Genomic DNA, 27,318 nt, shown 5'->3' on the forward strand with positions numbered 1-27,318 from the left:
CTCTTGCAAGCTCCTGAACCAATTGTTCCTCAAATGTCCTCCATTAAGACAGTTCCCAAGAGAACAACCAAAAAATATATTCAATTAAAACAAGGAACCTGCAGCCTCATTTTCTCTGATATGTTTTCAAAGTGTATTTGACAATGTCACTACGGAGAGTTTTCTCCCCTTACATCCCCAGCATCCCAACCTGTCTCCAAGGCACAACTGCAGATGATAATTTCTCATTCTAATGCAAGACTGCACGACACTTCCCATGCTACCTCTCATTATCTCCCAAAATCTTGGTGAGTTGATTTTAGCTAATTGTATTCCTACCACATTTCTACTTCTGTGCACTTATTCACTGGGGCTGAACTGGGTGCCAATTCAGAGACAACTGCAAATCAGTTTATTCACAACTGTAGTGATAAACATATTCAACAAAAAAGACTCCCCATGGTCAATCCTACTGTTGAAGAGATTATCAGATAGCAAGGAGTATTGAATAATCGAATATCTCCATTAAAGAATTACATGATAAACAGAAATGTGCTGTGTCAGCAATACAATTTAAAGATTAGATTACACTCTTAAGAAGGATTTAAGCCCATAGCTAAAAGTTTATTTAAGCAATGCAGTGTATGTTTTAGCTATGGCAACCCGCCTCAAATGAAAGGGGGGTATTGATATTCTGCTAGATATGTAATGTGTAGGATTTGTTCCAGGAGGGGCATTTTGAAAAAGTTTGCCAAAGTCCTCAAAATAATTCAACAAAAGTGGGAAGTGTTAATGATAATTCAAATGATGCTATGTCAGAGGACCAGCTTGTACATGCATTCCAAGACATGGTGCTAGTGGTTTCAGACATGTATATTGTCACAGGTGATCTAATGGAAAGTGTTGAACCCTATGCTGATACTGCAGTTGATGGAAAGTGTCTACATTTATTGGTAGATTCAAGTGCACAAATCACTGTGATTACCTCAGAACTTTTCCATGAGATATGGGGTGATAGGAAATATTTTCCTCTGGATAGATATCCTGTGTCATATGAACGAAGAAGCATTGTTTTAGAATCATATATCGAGGATGTTTGGGAATTTAAGGGATGAAGAATTCAAGGAAAGATTTCTATTGCAGCCAAAGGTCTCAATATACTGGGTAGGTTTTATAAAGTACTGTTTGTATGGTTCTCAAACCTGGTACCAAAGATCAAGTAATGGTGGTTAAGGAACATGTATATTAAGAAAATTTGTCTTTAGAATTTCCTTCTGTGTTTGCTAATACGTTGGGGAAAATGAAAGGTTTCAGACAAAAAACCAGGGTCAAGGATGGAGCTATTCTCCTTAAACACAAAATGCACAGTGTCACGTTTTGAGAGATGATCTAGAAAATGAATTAAAACAGCTGTTTTCAAAGGAGTAATTGAATCTGTTGAATCCTCTTTATGGATATAACCTCTATTGGTTGCACAGAAAAAAGGAGATTTGGATTGACTCGCATCCCCTTCCTAATATAAGCGAGTTGTTGGGTAAATTGGATGGGGCTAAATGGTTTACTAAAATTGATTTGGCATTACCCTACGATTAAGTCAAATTAGACACATACTTTTAGACCTTTTACTGCATTTAATTCACCTTTGGGAACATTCCAGTTTTGTAGTATGCATTTTAGTTCAGCATCTGTAGCATCTCTCTTCCAAAGGATCATGTTCAATGTGTTGGAAGAAATTGAAGGGGGATAGATTTACAAGATTATGTTTTGGTATATACAAAAGGATTTGCAGGAGCATTATAAAGTTCTGCACAAAGAATTAAAGATCTTCACAGAGACAGGCATTATGGTCAAGAAACAAAAGTGTGAATTCTGGGTGAAACAGTTTCAGTTTTTGGGTCGTGTGATTTCAAGCAATGTTATGGTAGCTAGACCTGGGTCAGTGAAAGCTGTTGTGGAGTGTCCTGTTCCCAAAGATAAAGATGTGTTGCCTTCATTTATTGGTCTGTGTGAGTTCTATTTGAAGTTTATTTCTGACTATGCTTCTAAAATGAAGAATCTGACCCACGTGGTCAAGAAGATTATTCTGTTTCATTGGGATGGCAAGTGTCAATAAACGTTTGAATTTGTGAAGAGGGAAATGACTAATGCCAAAGATCTTAAACCATATGATCCAAAGATTCAGTGCATAAGTACTGTAGATGGTAATAATTATGGCATTGGTTCAGTACTTACTCAAAAAAAGAAGTTGATATATTGACTGTGTATTATGCTTTCAGGATACTTAGGAATGTGGAGTTATGCTAGTCTGTCATCGAAAATGAGCTTTTGGCAGTTTTTGGGCAACTGAGAAATATCACTGCTGTATTTGTGCAATAAAATTTATTTTGCAAACAGACCACAAGCCTTTGATGTACATCTTGGATGGTAATGAGTTTAAGTATGCTACTCCTTGTAGTGCAAGTTTGACGAAAAACATCATCAGTGCGATTTTGCTGTGAGACATATGTGGGAAAAATAATGTTGGCTGATTTTCTATCCAGACTACCTTTGGAGAGTGAAGGGTCATTAAATTTAGACAAGGATCTTTCGAGTTGCCTTATTGCTGCCATTGACATTTGCCAAGTATCTGCATGTTCTGAATTTGAGTAGATGTCTGCTAGTAACGATGATGAAACTTTAAAGAAGGTTCAAGAATAGTTTCGAGAAGGGTGGGCAAATGAAAAAAATGCTCACCCGGTCATTCAACCCTTTGTCAAAGTTTCAGAAGAGTTATTGTGGAAGATAGGATTATTATTAGAGGTGAGAATCTGGCGTCATCAGCTTCTTTCCATACAGATTTAATTCTGAATGCTCATGAGGGGAACTTGGATTACACCATGACTAAAAAGATCATTTATTTGGTTGGCTTCCATGGAAAAAGAGATTTATTATTTTCTTAAGGGTTGTGCCATTTGTGGGAACTCTGAAAAAAAGACTTAGGGTGAGTAATTCACCTCTTACTCCTATTGAATTTCTTAACTAAACCATGAATTGCAGTAGGTATTGATATGGTGGATCCTTTTTCAATGTCTGTCACCACAACATTGGTATGCCTTTGTCTTAATGGATTACTATAGAAAATAGCCTGGAATATGGTTTAGGTATTGATATTGTGGTAATTTTTAAATGTCTGTCACCACAACATCGTTATGCCTTTGTCTTAATGGATTATAATAGAAAACGGCCTGAAATATGGTTTATCATTTATCCCAGGACTAAAAAGGCAGTTGAGTTTTTAAGGGATGTTTTTCTGGTGAGGGGTTCCTGGAATTTGTAGCCTTGGACAATGGGGTTCAATTTGTGGAGTCAATCATGTCTAAATGTTTAACAGAATGCAATATTAACCATCTTGTAAGTTTCCTCTTTCACCATCAGAAAAAATGGTCTTGTTGAGCACATGAACAAGGTGTGGAATGATTGTATCATGTACAAATACCAAATATGCCATGGTAGACTCATGTTATGGGTCTGCCATACAGCTCCTCATTCTGTAACAAAGATTTCACCATTTGAGTTGTTGAGCGATCATAAGCCCACAGCTATACTTTTACCTGCATTGATGGTTAAGTGGTTCAAGAAAGAAGTGATGTAAGATGGTATGGATGAAGTTGTTCCTAAGAGAGGAGTTGACACCCAAAACAATCAGAAATCTAAATATGATGTCAGGAAGCATGTTAAGCATGTTATTTACCAAGTAGGGGATGTCTCATGGGTCAAGATGCCAGCATGTGTAATAAAAGGAGACAATAGGTATGGTTGTTCATTGGTTATTATTATACAATTAGAATTCAAGGGGGGTAGTGGTGGAATGTTAAAACGTTTGTGAATGTTTGCCCCATTGAGACAAATCTGACTATCATTGATAAAAATGCTACTATTAAAAATGAAAAGAGGTTTCAGAATGTCAGTGGTGGGAAATCATTGCGAAAATCTTCCCATACTATTCAGGTTCCATGGAGGTGTAGATGTTCATCTTTGACTGTGGACCATTACTGTTTATTTCTTGTAACTCTGTTTGCTTTATACAGTATTTAAGGCTACAGTTTAGTTTGATGATGTTCTTGTATGCTATTTTGAAATGTTATGTTGTGTAGTTTTTATTTCTCCAATTTTTTATAGGTAATTTTCATCTATACATATTTTGATTATTATTTTCAATTTTGTACCATGATGTTCTTATTCTGGGGGTGGGGGGTCAACTATGGGCATATGAAATGCTAAATAAAGGCAAAGAGATAATGTTATAGGCTTGTGAGGATGTTTGTCCTCATTGAAAGTTGCTGGTTGTATGTATTCTAGAATGCTGTGAAGTTGCTTGCGGGTGGAATACTGTGAGTGGAGAGCAGCTTTTGGAGGTGACACTGTAGAGCAGTGATCTCTACCTTACAGAAAAATTTGAGATTAAACTGTTTTCAGATCTGCCATCTTAGCATAAGGACCATCGACCACACTTCTGCACGGTAGTAAAAGGGGCTCCTTCATGCAGCAAGAGTGCCACTCAGGGATGGCAATTGACTATTGAGAAAGAATTTTCAAAATAACTCCCCAATCCTGTGCACAATGTTGTTCCCACTGTATTCAATGGATAGTTGTTTTCACTTGTATATACTATAAAAACTAATTCTGCTGAAATGCTTCTTAGAATTTCCTTTATTATATTTTGTCATGCACATGTCTCCTGGTAATCCTTTTGTGGGTAATACATAATATCGGTATGCTCATTACAAGTGCTGGTACTTAAATACCCCTTGCATTTTGAGAAGAGAAAGCCCTTGTTCAGGAGTTTGGGTTTCATATACTTTAATCTGAAAATAAATCAAACACAAACCATGTTGTAACCAGACCTTCTTTAAATATGAGAAATAAATATCTAGGGTAGTAGAAATAGACTTTTACAAGTACAATACTATTAATGTACCATTCTCCTGATATTGTGCAAGTATTGCGTAGGGAGTATAAAACTCCTATGACTCGATGTGAATAAGAATGCAAATGGTTGTCTGCCTGCTTGTTTGAACAGTGAGGAGTGTTGTTTATATCTCCACTGAAAACCACCACTGCACAACTCCCAGTATGCCCATTAAAAGACATAGATAAGGAAATATGTATTAAACCTATGTACCAGTTTATCAGATGATAAATGTTTCATGGGGGTTGGGTTTCCTTAGGTTCATTTAAAATTGCTTGTGCTTCGGAAGGCCCAATAATTATGTGTCTTGGACAGCAACATGCTGAGTAGAGTCCTAATTTTTTTATTGCTAAAGTGATAAGTATCTAGAATGGTGCACAGTAAGACACCATCTTGGACTGGAGTAGCTGGCTTAGTGTTGTAGTCTTGTCAAAATGTTCTGTATATTTAACGGGCTCCTCTTTATCTACACAAAGTCACGTGTAAAACAAATTCTGTCAAAAATGGTATGACGTGTTGCTGATACGCGTTAAAGTGGGTGGTATCCAGATGGAAAGAGTCTTTATGTACAGGCATTTTACCGTGAGGTAAAAAATATAGCATTCCTATTCAAACCAGCCATTTATTCAAATTTGGATGAGATTCTGTCCCCACTAATAAAATTCAATACATAATACACTATACCATACTTTTGACATTGCTAATTGTGTAACATTGTATGTTATTTATACTATTGTGCCATACTTATCAGAGGACCTGCCACTAACCTGTCATCCAGTGTTGATATCCTGAAGAAGGGATGCTGGTCCTATGGCCTTCCTTCTACTGGCATTGCATACCAGTTCACATACAACAGTCTCCAATGGAAGCAGAATGGTGGAGGGATTTTAACAATGGAGAAAGATATTTGTTAGCAACCTCGGCATTCTGTCATTCCATCTATTCAGATTTCTTCTCTCGATAAGTAGGCAGTACCTTAAGATGGTCATTCCTACCAGATTCCTTCTGTGCGCAAATCGTAGTAGAAGAACACCTAAATGCAGAGTAACCAAATAAGTAGCCTGTTTTTGTGTTTTTTGTGAGTGTATTTATGATTTTCACATTAAACCACAATGCTTTCAACTGTATTTTGTAGTGTATATTCCTGGGTGCTTTTAATGTTGGCTGGTGGTGAGTTCCATAGCTTTTGGCTTGTACTGAGGAAGCAGTGCCTCCTATGGATTTCTTATGGTGAGATAGAAGAGTAATAAGTGAAGCAAGTCTAGAGTTCAGTGCTATGCTTGGTTTATATTGCTTTGATTGAACTTATAGTTATAGCAGTCATTTTCCTTGGGAGGCGCTGGGAACAATGCAGAGTGCCTTGAACATTGGCCATCTAACTACAGGTGGGCAGTGGAGCGATTGAAGGACTGGAGTCATATTCTCTTGGGTGAAGGCGGAGAAGAAGCCATGCAGTACCATTTTGGATGACTTGTATTTTGCATATGATGAATTTGGGTGTGCCAAGGTATAGGCTGTTGGCATAGTCAAGCTTGGAGATTATGAATGTGAAGATGGCTTTCAGTCTATATTCATATGCGTGATATGGGAAGATGTGATGTAGTGATTTCATTGTGTGGAAGGCACTGTTTGTGGCATTGTTATCATGTGTTATCAAGGATAGGTCTAAATCCATGGTTAATCCTAGGTTTCTAACTTCTCTTGATGTTGTTTGAGGGGCTGCAAGTTCTATAAACCATGTGGATGTACACTGGTACTTTTACCATTGTACTCAGGTCATAATCTCTGTCTTTGTGGTATTCGGCTTTGCTAGTTGTGCTGGTATTGTTTTAGTGTTGATATGGTGGTGTTGATCTTGTTACTGTTGGCAGTAGGGCATTATTGGTGATATTAGTTGCACTGGTAATGATGGTATTGGTGGTGTTGTGGTATTGGTTGTAGTGTGGTATTGCTGGATGTATGTTATTGATTGTTGCAGAATTGGTGGTGGTGTGGTATTGGTGGTGGTATGGATTTGGTGGTGTTGTGATGTTGATCATGGAGAGATATTGGTGGTATTGATGGTGGTGTGTTGGTGGTCATGTAGGTATTGATGTTGGTATTAGTGGTGATATTGCTGGTGCTCCTAGTGGCATTGATAGTGGTATAGTTGATATTGTTGATGGTTTTGATGGTACTAAGAGTGGTATTGGAGGTAGCATTGGTGGAATTGGTGTTGGGCGGTGTTCTTGGTGGCAGTATAATAGCTGACGGTGGCGGTTTTGAATTGATGGTATTGTTGGTATTAGTGGTGGTATTTTTAGTATTATTGGTGGCCTTGGTTGTAGTGAGGGTGGTATTTGAGGTGGTGGCATTGAAATTACTGTAGGTGGTGTGGTGGTGTTGGCGGTACATGTGCTGGAAGATGTTTTGGTGGTGTGTGGTAGAAGTATTGGTGGAATTGGTGGCAGAATAGTTGATGCAGTCATTAGTGGCAATGGAAGTATTTGTGATGGTAAGTTTGTTGGTGATATTTTTAATTGTGGTGTTGGTAGTAGCATTTGCATTGGTACTGCTGGTTATTATTTTTGCATTGGAAATGGTTGTTATTTTAATGGTAGTGGTGCTGGTGGGATTGGTGGCATTGCTGGTTGTATTGGTGGCAGTAGTAGAATGAAGATGTGGAACAGAATGTAACATAAAGTATGATTTTTTTGTGTAATATTTAGAGGTGAAATGTCCCCTCCTCCATTGTAATGCAAGTACTCCATAGGAGATGGAATGATACATCAAACAGTCAATAGCATGAGGTGAGTCCTCTGGGCAGAACCGAAGCACTCTGCAGTTATCACCTACTGGCAGTCGCCTGTAGGTGGTTATAGTTAGGACCTCGTTTCTATTCAAAAAGCGTTTTTTCTTTTGCCAATATCTTTGGCGCCGTTTGACGAATCTTGAAAAATATTCAAAACTAATGGTTTACTCAGGTCAACTCCTGTCTTGCAAGTTTCAGGGTGATTCGTCAAGTGGGAGTCAAGATAAATGGAGGGTCCCAAAGCACGTTTTCCCCATGTTAATTTCCTTAGGACTTTTAGACAAGGCTACAGCCCAAACTGCTGAATGGAATCACACCAAGTTTGGCAAAAAGGTAGCTCTTGGTTCAGAAAGCGACCTTTTTTTATATGGTGTAAATCCGTTCATTAGTTCCTGAGAAATTCAAAAAATGAAAATATCTATATCTGAGGACTGAGGAGGGTTCGTGAACCCTCCCTAGCACAAGCTTAATTCTTATTGGCTGCTAACACTCCAAACCAAAATGTGTTGGCAGCCATTTTGTGACTCAGTTCAACTGAGTCACAAGGCAAAAGGAAAAGAAATGTTATAAATGAAGGAGAGGGGGCAGTGTAGAAACACCCTGACCCCCTAGGCCTGGTCAGAGGGTCCCACAGGGTCCCCCAGGGCCTAAAAAGCTTTTTTTCAAAAAACAAATTGGTGGAAGTTGCGCTGGGTTTGTGAATCCCACAGAGAAAATAAAACAAAAAACGAAGCACGGTCTCCAGTGCTTCATTTTAATGAGCCCCCAGGCAGGCAAGCCCCGGTGACCACCACCTCTCCGGGGCTGTGTCAAAAATATAGTGTGGGGGTCAAGCCCCTCTCATGCCCCAGGGACCATCACCTCCCCAGGGCACTAATTATGTTAACACGGGGGTCCGTTGCAGACCCCCCAGTCCTGGGGACCACCACCTGCCTGGGGCTTTAAACTTGTTGGGAGGGGGGCCACATGGCCTCCCTCCTGGAGCCCTAGATGGGCCTGGGGATCACCACCCCCCAGGGCCAGTTCCAGTAATGTCCTGGAGTGCCCACCCATGGGACATTGCAGTTTGCAATGACAGGGAGGGAGCACAGCTCCCGCCCTGTCATTGCAAACTATGCTAAACAAAGTTGGAAGCGAGAGCAGAAAACCTGCTCTCGCCTTCCATGACATGAAGCAAATTGCTTTTGGACAAGGGGAGCTGCATGTTAGCAGCTCCCCTTGTCCAAAAGCAATGCCGGCTCCCGCAGGAGGCGAGGAGCCGGCAGTGACCATGGGGGCATTGACGCTCCCCCGCAGTCCCCAACATGAAGCCAGGCCCCAGGGGATGGGGTCCTTGGGGCCAATAGTGGCCCAGGGAAGGGGGGCCACGCGGCCCACTCCCATATTTTTGTAATAAAAAACAGAGGCAATAATGGAAGTGGGTGTTTTTTTCTTTTGAGTTTGGAGTCGCGACCCCAATGCGGCTCTTAGTGCGGCCCCCCGTGTAACGTTACATCGGATTTGCGGATCTTCCTGAAATGAATGATTTAGTAGTATATCATTTAGATGGTAGTGTTGCATTTATGAAGTTGTTTTAAAAAGGGAGTGTGATTGAAGTTAATTATAAGATTAAAATTGATAGCGTTAGTAAAAATATATAAAATTAAGAATTAATAGTTAAACTTGTAAAGTGTATTGTGTTGCAGTACATTGACTTCATGGTTTTGCAAATTCGCAAAGGGTGCGCGAATCCACCAAAAATGTAAAAACTTTAAGTATGTGTTAAAAAAAATAGATTCACTATTGTGTTATAGGGTAGCTCTAAGAAGAGCCCTTGTTTTTTATTATGAGTTTTTGTAAGCTGCTTGTAAGTGCGGATGCACAACTTTAGGTTGTTGAGAAAGACTGTTTCCTTGATCTGGGAAGTGTACTACATCACTTCTGTAAATGTCATCCATATCAAAACGTATGTTGTTGTTATAGATAGAGCCCATCCTATGGTCTCTGAGGTAAGCAGAAACAGCTTTATTGACATTCTTCCTAGCTTTCTCAATTTGTGGACAGAATTGATTTGACCACTTCCATTTCTGTCTTTGGCATATATTAGAGTATACAAAGACAGTTTGAGGCAAAAGCAACATCAATTGTGCAAAGGTGTCCTTCATTAGCATTTACAGACCTACCCCAGTCAATGTGCCTAGGTCATTGCCACCACAGTGCACAATCATGAGGTCAGGGGGTTGGAGATGCAAAAAGGTTTTAACCAAAGGCATCAATTGGTGCCACTTTAACCCTCTCTGTGCAATCCATTTAATATCCACATTTTGTAAAGCTAGGCCTTTTTTTCAATACCTCTGTGTTCAGCAAACCTTTTGCACCAGAAAAAAATAGCTGTGTCCAACAATCCATACTGTAAGCATCTTGAAGGGATGCCTGGAAGTAATGAAAACATGTCTGTACTAGCTGAGGGTAGTTAGTTGGTAGAATGAGAGGTATCTAAAATGGTGAACAAGATGCTGTTTGTTAAAAAGTAGATAATTGATTGGCTGTTTCTGAACATTGTACACTCAAAAATAGGGTGCATGTTCCTTTATTTAAAAAACATGTTTCTTATTGGTTATTTAGAAATATTTGGAAAGTACAGTAGATAGGATAAGGTAATATTTTGCAAAAGTCAACCACATCTACTGTATGCATTTGTAACCTTGTGTGCCGAACTTGAAAATATGGTGAACTTGTGACCTGCCTGTTCAGTTGAATGTTGCAAAGACTGTTAGTATTGAAACTGGGATTAAGCAGTATGGGGAAAGGGTTGAATATTAACTGTGGTTTTAAAATATGGAATTGTAATTTATATATAAGTAATATGTTATTAAAGTAAGATTTCCCAAGTCAGTTTTGTGTTTAGAAGTGGTGTGTTCTTAAAAAATACTGCTATTATTATTAGTAATATATTTTTGAACTCCTGTGTGGATTCGCAGCTCCATTGCGATGGTGCACGGTGGAGTCGCGACTCTAGAAAATGCCAGATACAGTTTGGGCACTTTTAGGGTGAGGTGCTTTAAATTATTGAATAAAAAGCTTCTTAACCAATAAAATGCTTTCTTTTGAAGTCACAGGGGTTTGCGCACCTGGCGTGCAACCAGTGCACACCTGGAGCGATTCCTGAAAAATGTATTTAACAATAATATATCTTTATTCCAGTTACAAATATATGATATTTACAATTCTGTTAAAATAATCTCTTGGTGTAATATATATATACTTTTAAAACAAAACAATTTACGGTAGATTTGCGCACCTGGCACGACCCCCAGAAGTACATACGTGATGCTGTGTGGGCCGAGAACCACGCACCCTTCGTATACCAAATACGCATTGTACACAACTTAACGAATATGGAGGCAAAATTCTTGGATTCGTGTACCCACCGTGGCTGGAACCCGTTCGGTGCGAGAATCCACTTTGAAAAAAAAATGTAAATGCATACTTGATAAAGGAGAAAACATCATTTTTATAAAAGTTAACAAATTTAGAAAAAGCTTTTTTTGGACATTACAATTAGAAATTAGTATTTAAAAAACCTTTGAAATTCACTGAAAAAAACATAGGTTTCAGAGACGTTCTAGTTAGAAATTAGCATTTGAAAAACCTTAGAAATTCACTGAAAAAAACATAGGTTTCAGGGACGTTATAGTTAGAAATTAGCATTTAAAAAACCTTTGAAATTCACTGAAAAAAACATAGGTTTCAGGGATGTTATAGTTAGTAATTAGCATTTAAAAACCTTTGAAATTCACTGAAAAAACCACAGGTTTCAGGATGTTATAGTTAGTTGGACATTTCACTCGTACAAAACCAGAGAAATTCTGCCATTGTAGTTAGTTGTGCTAACTATAACTGGCGCCCCTGCAATGCACTGCAGATGACATCACATATTATATCACTCATGACATGGTCAGTGACATCACTGATGACATCACTGATGACATGGTCAATGACATCACTGATGACATCACTGATGATATCAAGTCAAGTCAATCAGTCTTTATTGCGCATTTTTTTCTTAAAAGACATACTAAAAAAAAAAAAATCCATCAATAGTAGTTAAAACAAAGAGAATTACATTAAACATTTGTGTATAAAACCTATAAATGGATTTGAACATTAAAAGCACCAATAAAAAAGTATTAAATATGCGACATTACAATGATTTGAGGAATTAAAATTTTTGTTTTAGGTTTATAAATCAAACTAATCAAGATATTGACAACAAAATAGTTATGTACTAATACACCTATTACGTAAAAGCCACGCCCAGCTGATATATTTGGCCACCCCGATGATGACAAAGCTTGATGTATCTGTTTTCAATAATCGACTGGCACTAGAAGCTGTTCTGGTACCAAGTTTACGACATACAGAGCACAGCCACAACTTTCTTGGACGTGTATAGACCAGGCAAACATATAAAAAGTGATCGACTGATTCGATCATATCCTCACAATGGGGACAACTATCGTTACCCGGAATAGACCAATTTTTGGTGAAGGTGCGTAAAGGTAAAGTGCCCACTCTAAATTGATGATAGAGTTTCCTATCCTGCACTTTTGTAATTAAGTCCCAGTATGCCTCAAGGTGTGGATCATCCTTACTGTTCAGATAGGTTATAGTTAGAGGACCTCCATTCCTAGTGGAAAAATGTTTATCTTTGACCCACTGCCAGTATAAGTCCCTAAATTGCTTTTTCTGGGGGAATACCGCTGTCTCAGGGTTAAACCACAATTCGCCCAAACCCATACCAATCAGTACGGATTTGATTTCGGACAACCAGCCTATTCTGTGGGAGCCCCCAAGGTTTTTGACCTCGGCTAAGGCATTGGCATAATGAGACAACTCAGGTGTAGACGACAGTCGTCGCCAGAACGCCAATGGCCTAAACCGCACCATGTCCTCTACGGGGTGACAACCCAGGTCAAATAGAAGTGGAATACGTGGCGCAGACTGTGGTAGCCCTACTGCAGATCTAAGAAATTTGTTTTGGGCTACTCGCAGGGGATTCAAGTTACTAAATCCCCAAATTTCTGCACCATACATGACAGCAGGAAGAATTTTAGTCACGTAAATTTTTATCAAGGGTGCCATGGGTTTGGTTAGCGAGAGCCTATGTTCCCTGAGCAATGCTCCACCGAGTTGAGTGTGTTTAAGGGAGTAGTGATCAATCTGGGGCTTCCAACTGAGATTATCAGAGAAGGTAACCCCCAGATAGGTAAAAGTTGAAGTTTGCTCCAATACTTCTCCCCCCATTTCAACCCTGGCCCTAACCGATCTTGCCCCGCGTAAGACCATAAATTTGGTCTTCCCCACATTAACCTCAAGCTCATGTTCGCGGCAAAACAACTCGAAACGCGCCAGTGCTGACTGGAGCCCCTGGCGCGTCTTAGAAATGATGAGAGTGTCGTCCGCGAACATGAGCAGAGGAATCTTCATACCAGCCAATGTGGGAGCGTCGGTCGGAAAATTTGAAAAGTACCCAAGTACCCCATTTATAAACAAGGAAAAAAGGGTTGGGGCTAGAACACAGCCTTGTCTTACCCCCTTAGAGACTGAAAATTTTGGTGTCACCTCCCCAGGTTTCCCCCATCGTACCTGGGCATATGTAGAGTCATGCAATCTAATCAGCAACTTCAAAATACCGTTAGGTATAGACAGTGCCCGAAGTACTTCCCAAAGTTTGAATCTTGGGACTAAGTCAAAAGCAGACTTAAGGTCCACAAAGGCGGCAAAAAGATTGCCACCCCCAAGTAATACTTCTTTCCAATATATTAGAGTGAACCTAAAAGCCTGATCAATAGTTCCCACATGGGAACGAAAGCCCGCCTGTTGTGGGGATAAAATATCAGAGTCAGAAATCCAAGTCTGAATGCGTCCCAGGAGAAGGCGAGCAACAATATTTTGGGCAGCGTCTATAAGGCTGATTGGGCGATAATTGGCTGGGGCAGAGCGGTCACCTTTTTTATAAATCGGCAGTATCTCAGCCCCAAACCAAGTATCCGGAATCAGTGCACCACCAGCCAAGGCATTAGCAAGTATAGTCAGGTAAGGGGTCCAGAGGTCCAGATCCTGCTTAAAAAGATCAGCAGGAATACAATCAGGACCCGGGGCTTTACCACTTGGTAGGGATTTCAGAATTGCCTTCACTTCACTAAAGGTGAACCGAAGGTCTTCCATGTCGTCGTCACACCACGTAGCATTACCAAGGGTCTCACTAGACTTAAACTGGTTTTCAAAGAAGGCAACCCATTGAGCAGGTTCAACATGGTTGGCCGGGATCATAGCCTGAGGGTTCTTACCCCACTTTAATAGGTGCCAAAATTGGCACATATTCCTACCCTCACAAGCCTCGTATAACTCCCTCCAACGATTTTCGTCCTAATTTTCCTTGGCTGATTTTTGTGCTGTTTTATACTCAGATCTACAGATCTTAATTCTTTCTGGTATTCTGGATTTGATAGCAAGTGAGAGAGCTTTACGAGATTCTCTACAACTTGTATCAAACCAAGAGTCAACCGCCTTCGTTAAATGTTTACCATTAACAGGAATGGACTTAACAAATAAGGACTTAAGGCCTGCAAATAAGTCTCTATGGATATCAGGAATATTACGCTGAACCCCAGCTTCAGATTCACAGGAGTTCAGTTTATCCAAGGTTATATTAAGCATATTCCTAATTGCTACCTGGGCATTGTCGTTGGTGGCGATCTTGGGCCAACAAACTCTTCTCTGATCATTGGTTAAGATGGCACTAGTCTTCACAATACTGGCATCGATGATGTGGGGGCCATTAAAACTTTTATCAGATAGTAGCAATGACAGAGGGTTATGATCACTTTCCAGCCTATCTGTTACCTTCATATCAATGACAGACGGCCAGAGCTCACAATTGACCAAGATATAATCTATTCTACTGCCACTTCTGCCATTATTAAAAGTCAGAGCCCCAGACCTCTCAGAGGTCGTTCTACCGTTGGTGGCCCGCAAACCCTTATCGAGGCCGAGGCCCTTCACATATAAAGCTGCTTGGGAAAATTTCTTGATAGGGGGCATTTCCAACTGGGGGATACCCCACACAGAATCCTCAGCCTCTGACAATTTCCCATCCTCAACTCCCAGGGGTTCAAAGCAAGTGTTAAAATCTCCTGCCACCACTCTATGGCCCTTGCTTGACACTGAGCAGAGTAGTTGGTCCAAACAAATAACTGTGGGGGAACACTTGCCACCAGGGAGGCCTCTCACGTAGATGTTTGTGAGGAGGAGATTAAGACCCCTAGTGGAAGTAATCCTGATGACCAAAATGTCGGGATTATCAATTGGAACTTCCACAACTGTGATGCCCTCACATTGTCGTACCCAGGTAGTCAGACCACCCACCGGTCTGCCTCTAGGACCTTTAATCGCAGGTTTAAAGAAACTCAGATACCCTAAACGAAAGCGGGGTTCCAGCTACCAAGTCTCCTGAAAACACCAGATATCTGCCTGATCGATGAAAACCTGCCATTATGGAACAGCCAATCTAGATGTTAAGCCTGCTATATTCCATGAAGATATATTGGTATTACCAGAATCACTCCTTTTTTGCCCCATAAGGGTCACCTCATTGTGCAGATGGAGGGTACAAACCATGGATGATCCAGATGGAACCAAATCTTCTCCCTCAATCATAGTAGGGGGTGGACTAAGGGCACCTGGCTGGGGGGATCTAGAGCCATTGGTGAACCTAACCCAGGAGGAGAAATGACAGACTTTAGTCAGTCATTTTCCTCGAGGGAAGAAAGGGCTGTAAAGCGATTGTGAAGCAAAATTGGCTCAGAGTGTTGAAGACCTTGCTGGGAGGCAAAATTCGGGACGCATGGCCGTCTGATAAACATATCCCTTACCGGTCTATAAAAGTAACCAAGTGGTAAGATCATGATCCCATTAGTTGGGGGAGCAAAATGGGACACCCTTTCTAAGATTTGTTTAACCAATAGTGGGGACCTAAAGCTCAAAACAACACAATCCCCGACTAGGGTTGTTTGAGAGTGGCCAACCCAGTTAACCCGCCTAACCATTTTGAATTCGTTAAACAAACTTTTACTCACCCCTAGTTTAGTCCCTAGATAGTAGAGGGCTTTATTTTTGAGATTAGACCAATGCTCCCTTGTCCCTGGTGCAAGTGGTGGGACGTTAGCTAGGATAACTGAGTAGGGAGTGGCTTCCTGAGGGAGATGAAGGTTAATTAACGCATCTGGATCCACCAGTACCTGATCGGCAGAATCTTGTGTAGACCCCCTATGCTGATAATCAGACGAGGGCCTATCAACGGTGGGTTGAGAGGCCATAAGCTGGTTAGAGTTATTACTGTTGGCTACTGCATCGCCGATGTTAGAGGCTTGGGGTCCCATATTTAGATGGCCAGTAGAAATCCTGACACCTGTAGTACTGGTCTCAGGGTTTAAAGTGCATCCTGAAGAAGTTACAGCAGAAGGAATATGTCGTATCAAGGATGCTTCAATGCAGTTTAACCTAGAAGCCACTGAATCTAGCTTATCCAGAACAGGTTGTATTAATAAGGCTAGCTGTTCCTTAAGAAGTGAACTTAAAAACTCAAGGCACTGTTGGGTCAAAGGCTGCAAGGGAGACGCATTGTCAGGTACGGAAGGAGGCCCTTTGGAAAGTGCTCCACTATTACCAGTAGGTGCCTTAGGGGCGCTTTCCTTACGGGGAGCTCTACCTTTCATTTTTTTGCTGGGCGGTTCTCTAATTATGGGGTCAATAACTCGTTGTTTGGCCCTAGTGATTACCATTGCAGGACTTGGGGGGTTACATACAAATGGAGGGGGGTCAGAGCCACCTACCCTGGAAGTTAGACAGGCTTGAACCGCTGGCGAGCAATTATTAGACCCGGTGTTAGGGGGAGTATCCTGGTCTTCCACATGCTGATCAGAATGCAGCACTGGGGTTGGATCAAGAGATAGTCTCCTCTCCACTGCAAGTATTTTATGATTAATTACCGACTCCACTCTAGTGAGATAGTCGTCCAGAGTCCCCGCCAGCCTCCCATCGGCTTTTCTCTTACTCATGGCACAGGTTGCTTTGAGCTCACAGCTCCTATACCTAAGAGAGCTGGCACGACTCCCGTAGGGAGGATACGAATCAAGGGGGTTTAACCTACTCAATATCTAACCAATACAGACAAATCCAACCCATAGGAACAGGTTAACATTCAAGGAGCCAAGGGGATAGGCCCAGCCCAGCCACAGTCAGCCACAGACGGGCGCGCCCCGCGCAGCGGGGCAGGCAAAGGGCTTAAGTAACGCCCCGGGCGCAGCCTGATGGCGTTCGCGGCAAGCGCCGGGCGCTATGGATGCAGGGAAATGTAGTTCACTCAAGGCGTTCACTCAAGGCGTTCTCCTCACGGCGTCGGTTGCACTATGGAGCCACAGGTTAAGCAGATGTCCCCAGCGAGGCCGTGTCACTCGCGGCAGACCCATGCAAGGCAAAGAGTCACAAAACCCAAGGAGCGCGTCTCAAATAACATCACTGATGACATCATCCACCTGATAATCTGATGCAACTCCTCACACCCTAATATAACCTTTGATACACCCACTCTAAACTACAGACTGCCATTCTCAAAACCATAGACAAACCAATACCAATAACTACATACCCACTCACTGATTCCTAGGTCTACACACACATCCACTCACTCACCCATACAGTCACTCATACATGCAGTCACTCATCAATACAGCCACTATCATATGCACTCATACACCCATACCGACACTCACACACCACAACTCACTTATAGAGTTACTCACACAGCAACTTAGTCATGCAAAGAATTAATCACACTGCCATTTACTCACCTATACAGTTATACACACACCACCTCGTTTATTTATACAGATACTAAGACATACTTACTCTCTTATACAATCACTGACAAGCACACACTCATCCATACAGCCTCTCTCACAATCACTCACTCTCATATACAGTCACTTATATAGTCCAACACTAACATATACTGCCTTACACATATGATGTTGCTCACACATATTCCACTTAGACATCCATTCCCTCACAGACACAGCCATACGCACGCTCACTCACCCATACAGTCCCTCACAGTTGCACTCATGAGCCCATACACCCAGGGATTTGCCCACTCATACATCCATGTAAGGAGTCACATATACAGTCACCCACCCACACAGACACTCAGCCACCCATACAAGTACTCAGACTACTAATCAATAACTCATATAGACACTCATGTACCTACTCACCAACCCATGCAGCCACTTACACACCAACTGACAGACTGATACAAACATTCACACAGATTAGTCATTCACCCCTGCATTCACTAAGACACGTTTAATCATTCACTTATACAGTCAGTCACGCACTCACTAAATCATCCATTCAGTCACTCATACACACACTCATTCTTCAATACACCTTGGTGTATATATATATATATATATATATATATATATATCACAACAAAAAGGGGTCCCCCTGCGAGGGCGCGCTCAGGAAACAGCCGAGTCCTGCAGTTTTTTGCAGCGCTCTTTATTGTAGAAAAACAGTATTATTTGTCACAGTTCATTAAAACCAGCCAGATGCATTTCGGAGCTCCTGCTCCTTGTTCACTGGCAATGCGAGTGATTGGGTTGGAAGACAGTAAACAGCCGAGTCTCTTAGTTTTTTATTTTATCGCCCCCTGGTGGGCCTGGTAAATTTCCATATCGTTCAGCATTCTGGGACTCGTAGTGCGGTTTCTCTTTCAATTAATTCATACAGTGGACACCATCCCAATCACATATGCTGTTGCATGATCTTGACCTCTCCAGTGTGCCTGTGATACAAAAAAACCTGGTTCAGTATTCTCCCATCTGTTCCTCCTCAACCTCAAGCACAGTAAGTCTGTGCGAGATGGCCCATGTCCTTTTAATGATGGTGGTGCAACCCTCTCAGCCGGGACTGGCCGAATAACATCACAGCAAAAAGGGGTCCCCTATAACATTCTTAAACTTTTTAGAAACACTCAGTCACTGGATGATTTCATCAGTAATGTCATCAGTGATGTCATTTGAGATGTCATCAGTGATGTCACTAAGCATGTCATGAGTGGTGTAAAATGTGATGTCATCAACAGTACTACCTATAACGGCCGAATTTGTTTGGTTTTGTACGAGTGAAATGTCCAACTAACTATAACGTCCCTGAAACTTGTGTTTTTTCAGTGAATATATGTATATAAATGTAGATTAAAGAACTGGTAACAATAGGCCTTGCAGACAGATGTGCTGTCAAACCAGAACTGTAAATGACTGGAGGTAGGCATGATAGCAAAAGAACGTAGGCCTTCTTCACAATAACAGTGCAGACAATAACAAGATTGGTTGACAAAACAGTGCAATACAACTTTTTCATTTGTTGGTGACCATTATTATCTATGTCACTTTGTGTTTGAAGATCATCAACTAAGTGACCTAATAGCCAGGCTTCATCATCTTATGTATTAAAATGAGCATTCTGATTGCCAAATTATAGGTATACAACACACCATATTCATGGTGCACACCTTTTGAGGTATATATAAAAGCTTGCCTCCTGAAACGGACAAGCAAACCTGGGCCTTGAGGCTCAAGGCAGATTCACAAAAGATTTTTACATTCTGAAAAAATGTTCAATTTGTGCACAAATTCATGAACCGATTTTTGTACGAGCAAAATTTGCTACATTTGCTTTGCCTACAGGCCTCTAGCCTCGAGCAACATTTGCTTTGGATGTATGCAGGGTGCACGGCAAGCAGAGATTCAAGCACTTACCTCATTTACAGAGGGATGCCCTATAATCTGTGTTGGTTCACTTTCACTTGGCCCTTAGGAGGCCTAAACAGATTCACGTCTGCCACAAAGTGACAGAAATATCCCACATCTGCATTACAATCCCTTTACTCCGATGCTACTGGCATGCACGGAGAGTAAATTACAGATTTAATTTCTCATCCCTAATCCGCCAGTGCAAATGTAAGCCTAGTCAAGACTTTACGGTAAGTGTGCTCCCGTGAATAGTATAGCCATGTGGGCAGAAGCCTCCAAACACTTTGTGGCCCTTGTCACTATGCCCACATAACTCATCGGACTTATGTATCACAGAGCACTGTTCACTTACCAGACTGTTACATGAACAGGTGCACTTAAACAGTGAGCACTGTACCTGCACTCAAGACTGGCCACTCTTTCTCTGACTGGAAACTGGGCCTAGGATCACACCAAGTGCAGGCAGAAATTTGTGAAGTGCATTTTTCCTACTGAAAATGTTCCAACTTTATTTTTGTGAATCTGGGCCTAGGTTTCAGGTGAACCAGTCTGATGACCCGATTCACAAAGAAAAGCGGTATATTTACACCCATAGTAGTACTTGTACGAAAAGATGCAGAATTATTACATTAAGGAGTTCACAATCATTCCCAGGAGAGTGTCAGAAAACCTGCACCTTGTGCAGATTTCTAGCTCTAGTACCTGGAAGGCAATGAGACATTTTCCCTAGGCCCCAGTCAGTGCTTAATTTGTAAATGAATAAGTCCTGGCTCCCAAAGTTTTGCTCAGAGAACATTTGCCGGCATCATCGCAGGTTATGGTGCAGAGTACCACCTCGTGCCTCTTTAATTCACATCAGACGCTCCCCGAGTCTATAGCTAATACTTGGAGCTTCTTTTTCTTCCCTACGTTCTTCCTCTGTCATTAACTGTTCACCATTCTCCTCCTCTTTCTGCTCCTCTCTGATGTTCCTCTCTCTTTTGCTCTGGATTAAAGCCAGTTGGAAAAAAATAGGTACCACTCCATCAAAATGATTGCCGATGGGGCCCACCTGCTTCCACCATCTCAAATTAAGCACTGACCCCTGTTTCCCCAATGTGTAAATGCACTGGCGAATGCAGCTCGATGTGCAAATGTGCCTTTTATTTTATTATATTTCTCTGTAGGGAAAGCATGCATCCCAGGACAAGCCTTTACCCCTATATCCTCTCTAAGGTTGGAGTTTATTTGTCCGGCATCCCACCCTGGAAGCAAAGCTACTCCAGCTCTTTGCTGCAGTAAATTAAACATTTCCAGAGTGTGAAACTGTCATATTGGAGTTTTTGACTAGCCACAAACTCACAAGTTTGTATGTGCTGACAAACTTGAACAAGGCAAACAACGTGCTGTTCGACCCATACGTTCTGGAGATTTAATATTGTGTAATTCTACGCACTCATACCAGAGAATTGTACAGCAGTAAAACCACTTACACCTGTCAGAAATCCTTATTTGGATTCCTGACAGACATAAACGAAACCAACTTTTGTCCATAAACCTTTATTAACAGACGAAAATGGTTGGTCAGTCAGGCCCACTTTGTTTACAGTGAGGCTGTCCCTTACAAACTTGTGAGGAAAGCGATTCTTCTTGATGCATAGAGTAAGAGACACGTGGAAATCACATGAGATTGCTTAGCAGAAATTCTTCTAAATGAGCCAAACCAGGACTTGAACTTTCATAGAGAGGGAAAATAAAAAAAAAAACACTGGCGAAAAGGAACTTTTAAACGTTAATTAAAAATAAATTAAAACGTTGCAGACAAAATGAGAAATAAATTATCGCGAGGACGTTGAAAGCGGCCTCGTTCCTTGTACGTGCGTATGGATTCCGCGCGCGGCGTGTCCTCCGTCTCACAGTGCAGCCACTGATCCACAGCTTTTATAATGAACTCTAATAACAACTCTATTACTGCCGGCCTCCTGATTGGCGGAGGCGCCTAGCAAAATTAGCTACAAAGGAGCCGGCTTGTCAATATTAATTCTGCCTCAGAGATTACTTGTTACGGGAGAACAAAGGTGTTCTGGCTCGAGCTGAACAACTTAACTCCTTGTCTCATAAAATTTAAGCCGCTATTGATCGCCTTCTTGTATTGTGCAGGAGGATTAAGGAATTGGTTCTCGGTCGCTGTCTTTCTGTCTTAGTCTCTCTCTTTCCTTGGCACAAGCACACAGGCAAGCAAACTCACGCATGCGTGGAGAAGGCAGCTCTCAGCATCACTCTAGTGCCTTCTGGACCCCCCCTCCGCCCCTTCCTCTACAGAGAGTCATTCAGCAACATGAAGCAAATTAAATCATTGAATTCATCCTAACAGATGGGTGCTTTAACAGTCAGTTAGCCTTTAGATAATTGAGGCGTTGACTTTGGAATCATAAAATAGATGGCTCGTTTGTACATTTTACTGAAATAGATCATTGAGGTTAAATAAATGAAATCCCATTTGTCAGGCGGTAATAAATGGCCTCCCCTTCTGCAAACAGCTCTGTTTGGCCTAATAAATACCGGGATGTTACAGTGCCCCTCCCTTGATGGGGTTATGGCTTAATGAAATGGTCTTTCCTCTGCTTGTTTTCGCCTCCTTCTGCGCCGTGTGATAAGTAGCAAACCAACGAAGCTTGTAATTACAATCTTACAGAGAACCGGGCCAATCTGTGTATAAATCTCGCCATCCAATTACAAGATGTAATAATTTTGCAGTCAAGCTGGTAATGAGGTCTAATACTCATGCATGTGATAATCCCCCCTGGATGCTGACTCTATCAGATGTTAGCTTTGTAATTATACTGGCAGAAAATCATTATTTCATGTTCAGCAGAAAAATGAGGTTGGTGGGAAGTTAATTTTCTCTATGCTCTGTGAAGCATAGACAAAATTTTAATGATTTAATCATAATGGTTATCCCTTTTGCAATTGACCCACGTTACTTGTGTAGAAACACGGGCGCGTTTGAAAGTCTGTGTTAGCCGACATCGCTTGCCAGGTATGCAGGTTTTTTTTTTTTACTGTAGTAATAAGCGTGTACAATTAAACTATTAACCTGCTTCAGAGGCGAAAGAAATCTATAGTTTTTTATGTCTTCATTATTTAGACCTAGGTTTTCCAGGTATTGCTTGTGTGTAGGGCAGACACCGACACATACTTAATTTAATAAAGAATTCCGGAAGTACGATTTAATTATGATGTACACCTCCAAAGCATGACAGCAAAAAACAACATTAACCTTGTGATATTGGATTATAATATTTTATTTTTCATTCACCACTAGTGGAAAATATAGTCAGAGAGCCTTCTACCTGTCTGTGATACCACTGAGAATGCATTTTCTGTGCACAGGCAATGCATACTTAAATAAAAATAAACTACAAATGGGTTTGAAGGCAAAAGTAAACACGTGTAAAGAATGATTTATCCCATACAACAAAGGTGTCGTGTCCGGTGTACGGTTGAAGTATTTGACCGTATATATTTTTTTTCTCTGTGCTTTCTGATACTTGTAGTCCTGCATCTATAAAGGAAAAAAAACAAAAATGCAAGTACCAGAATGCAAAATTCAAATTCGGACTTGAACTTCTCACACGAGGGAAAACGGTAGTGTTTGATAGGTTATTTAAGAGCATGTAATACATTGTAATTGTAATTGCATTTATATAGTGCTTACTACCCCTGACGAGGCGTCAACACATTTTTTTGGTGAGTAGCATGCTACTCCGGAACCCAAAAAGTAATTAGTGGTGAATTAGTATAGGGAAATTTTGAATTAATTTGAGTGGTGGACATGTTAGTCTGTTGTTTGGATTGAAAAGGATAGTGGAGGGATAGAAGAGGGAAGGGTTTGCATTTATATAGCGCTTTCTACCCCTCATGAGGTGTTGAAGCGCTTTATGGCGGGTAGCAAGCTACTCCATAACCCAAACAGGATGAGTAGGGAATTAGTATAGGGGAATATCAAATTAATTTGAACTGTGGACATGTGAGTTTGTTATTTGTATTGAAAAGGCATAGTGGAGGGATAGAAGCGGGAAGGGTTTGCAGTTATATAGCACTTGCTACCCCTGATGAGGTGTTGAAGCACTTTACGGCGGGTAACACACTAAAACGATAGTGGAAGGATAGAAGAGGGAAGGATCTAGAATGTTTTATTTTTCTTGGAGCTCATAGCAGTAGGATGAGGTTTGGGATGAGTAAAAGCGAGCTGAAGGGAGTAAGAGTCAGAGGGAAGGATTTAAAAAGGCTTGTTTGGGAGATTTGAATAATGAAGGAGGTATGAGATGACACAAGGAAGGGTAGAGGGGAGAGTCGAGAATGGTTATTTTTGGGATCATATTACTAGAATGGGATTTGGGATGAATGAGAGAGTGGAGGTAGGGGATATATTGAAAGAGGTATAGGGTGAGAAGTAGAGTAGTGCATTGGAAAAAGATGTAGAATGAGGTTTTAGATGAGTCAGAGAAAATAAATTGAGATAGGCATAGTGTGAGAAATACAGTAGTGCATTGGAGAGAGTAGTAGAATGAGGTTTGAGATGAGTCAAAGTGGAGATAGAGGATATATTGAGAGAGCTATAGGGTGAGATATAGGGTAGTGCACTAATGTGTGCTTTACCGTGAATTAGTTACTATGAGCAACTAACATTCTTAGCTTACTAAGGGCATATTATCAAGAAACAGCGTTAAAATTATCGCCGCTTTAGCGGCAGAAAACTGCCTCTAAAGCGGTGATAATGGGCTTGATAATATGCCCTTGAGAATTCCCATAGAAGCCCATGTTCTGGTGTCAACATGGGCTTGTATTGGAATTCTCTGCGGCATATTATCAAGCCCATTATCGCCACTTTAGCGGAATTTGTCTGCCGCTAAAGCGGCGATAATTTTAACGTCGTGCTTGATAATATGCCCCTAAATTTGTCATTGCTAGAATCTCTGGATGTTTTTTTTACAGTGAATGCATATGCCATTAACTATTTAAACTTAATATTGCATATTCAAACACAAGATGCAGTGCCTGATTATATGTTAGATATGAATTCCTATCTCTGAGAAAATAGGAGTTTGTGCATGTATCAGAATTCCTAGTTTTGCAGCAAACACTGGACCCCCACAGTTTTTCCCTCACAAAGTTCACAGGCCAAAACTGCTGCAACTTACCAAGATATAAACGAAACTCAAATATATGTGGAATTCATTGCAATAAACCCTGATTCTACATGTAATTTCCCTGGGGATAACATAGAATGTACAGTATTATCACATCCCAGGCCATGTCAGTATAAACTGGGTGCAATAAATTCTTCACCCTTTTACCAGTTAACCCAGAAAAGTGAACAAAGAGACAAAAGCAGATGCATCTACATATAGTACTTAAAAAAGGTTACAACTTCCTGTATTTTTTCTTCAGATCCCAGCTGTTTCCCTCACAGATTCTCTAGAGCTATTTGGAATAATTTAACACACGTATTCTCTTTATTAACAATCCAATTAGGTTCTAGAGCGGACATTTGTGTAGGTTGATGCAGCTGGCTTCATTCCAATTCTTCTCTCAAACCCTACAAAATGTTCTGTTCTACTAACACCCCTTTCCCTACAACACCCCCCAAGCTGGAGGCTAAAGAATATGAAGGAAACCCTACACATATACCATCTCCTGATCATTTGTTTGTCTCTTGTTGTTGCAGGCATCCCATTTACGGCAGGATGTTTCAAGAATTTAAGACAGGACCCTAGGGAAGTTATACAATTTCAGGGCCTAATGCTGCAGTGCCTCTGTAATTCTTCATCCTTGTGGATTTTCAAATCATGTGTGGTGCGGGTTGGAGAGGATGGCAGCCTGAGCATCCCAGAGAAACTAATTGATTCTCTTTCCTTGCACCTCTGTAACAGAGTGAAAACAACAGTTAAGATTCTATTTCCTCTGAATGGGGTCAGATTTATTATTGTAACTGCAGTCCCTTTTACATCATGGAAAGCACAAACATGGGGGTGGGCCCAGATTGACCATTCTAACTCCAGTCCAATAAACACTGTGGAAAGTTAATTTGTTCAGAAGACAGTGCCCACATTGATGGTTGTGATTTACCTTTCCAAATTTAGCCCATTTACATTGGGGGAGCGCTTTTTTAACAGATATCTTTGGGTGAGTGGGGTGGTCAGGTTTACTTTTCTTACTCCAGACAAACGCACATAGGGGAACATGTTTATATTTGGATATGGGAGATTGAATGTTCTAACTTCAATCCAGCAAACACTGTGAGGCATGCATTTATTTGGGGTGTGGGGTAGATTTCCATACTAACTCCAGGCCTACAGGCAAAGTTCCTAATTTAGAGGAGGGATGCATCTGCTATTCTAACTCCACATCCACAAACAATGAAGAAAATGTATAAATGGAGGTATGGGAAGAGGGAACAGATGTTCTATTCTAGTTCCAGTCCCAATTGCATTGGGGAAAGTGCTTACAATAGGGCGTGTAAGATTTACTATTTTAACACTAAGACCACAAACAAAGGTTAAAGTTCATAAATTGTAGGGGGGGGTCAAATTAACTATTCTAACTCTAAGTTAAAAAACAGTGGGGAAAAACTTATATATGTGTGGAAGATTTACTATTCAAAATCCAGTGCCAATTACATTGGGGAAAGTGCTTATAATCGGAGTGGGGGTGTCAGATATACTACTTTATCTCCAGGCCCACAATCTTTCAGTAATATGTATTTATTGAGGATAGGTCAGATTTACTTTTCTAACTCTAGCCCTGCAAACTGTATTTAAGGTTCATAATTTGTGGGGGCAGTGTTACTAGGTCAACAAAGTGCCAAGTAAGTGCAAATATTTCAGGAGCAAATTTAATATTCCAACCCCAATCCCACTTACAATGGGGAAAGTGTATATATTGGTGGGTTTAAAATCACTGTTCTAAACCCAGGCCCACAAACATTGAGAACAAATTGTTTGATTGGGAAGGGTATGGTCAAGTTTCAATAGCCTGTAAACTGTAAGCAATCCAAATGCTTTAACATTAAATTTATATTAGGTACCTATCCATAGATATCACATCAAGCATATTTTTCCTATTATAAATTAAATATCAATGTAATTTTTTATGTAAGTTTTAAATGTGGGGAGGATTGAAGTCACAATGTAAAAGGCAACCCTTTTTGTAGGCAATTTCACAATTATAAGAAGATTTTCTTCTTGATTCAAAATGGAAGACAGAAAGCACATCATTTGTACAGCTCCAAAAGGCAGTGAGAGGATGACCTACCTAATGTTCAAATTCATGTACTTATTTGCTTTCTTTTTAAGACCCTGCATAAATCCGTAGTGAAGGACAAGCTGACTGAGCAACCACATTTCTCTTCAACTTCTGCACAATCTTCTCTCTAGCTTCTTCTTCCTTCTCGCACTCCATTTGGGATAAGGATAAAAAAGGCCAGTGCCAACCCCATAGCTTGGGGAAGATTTATGGCAAAATCAGATGTGCAGAAGTGGTCCATTTTAAGGTCTTGCCTCCAGACAGTGCATGCGGTGGTGGTGCAGGGGATATTGTTTACTGTAAGGGCTTGGAGCTCACCCATTGCTTACCATTCATTGACTTCATTGTCACTCATGTTTGCTGCCTTCTAATTAGCCAATGTTTGGTGGTGTCACATCTTGTTCTTTTGTTTGGAGCATGTACCAAGTACTGATTGATATAGATTGGTTAAT

This window comes from Triturus cristatus, chromosome 5_1 (assembly GCF_964204655.1).
Source record: "Triturus cristatus chromosome 5_1, aTriCri1.1, whole genome shotgun sequence".
Taxonomy (NCBI): Eukaryota; Metazoa; Chordata; class Amphibia; order Caudata; family Salamandridae; genus Triturus; species Triturus cristatus.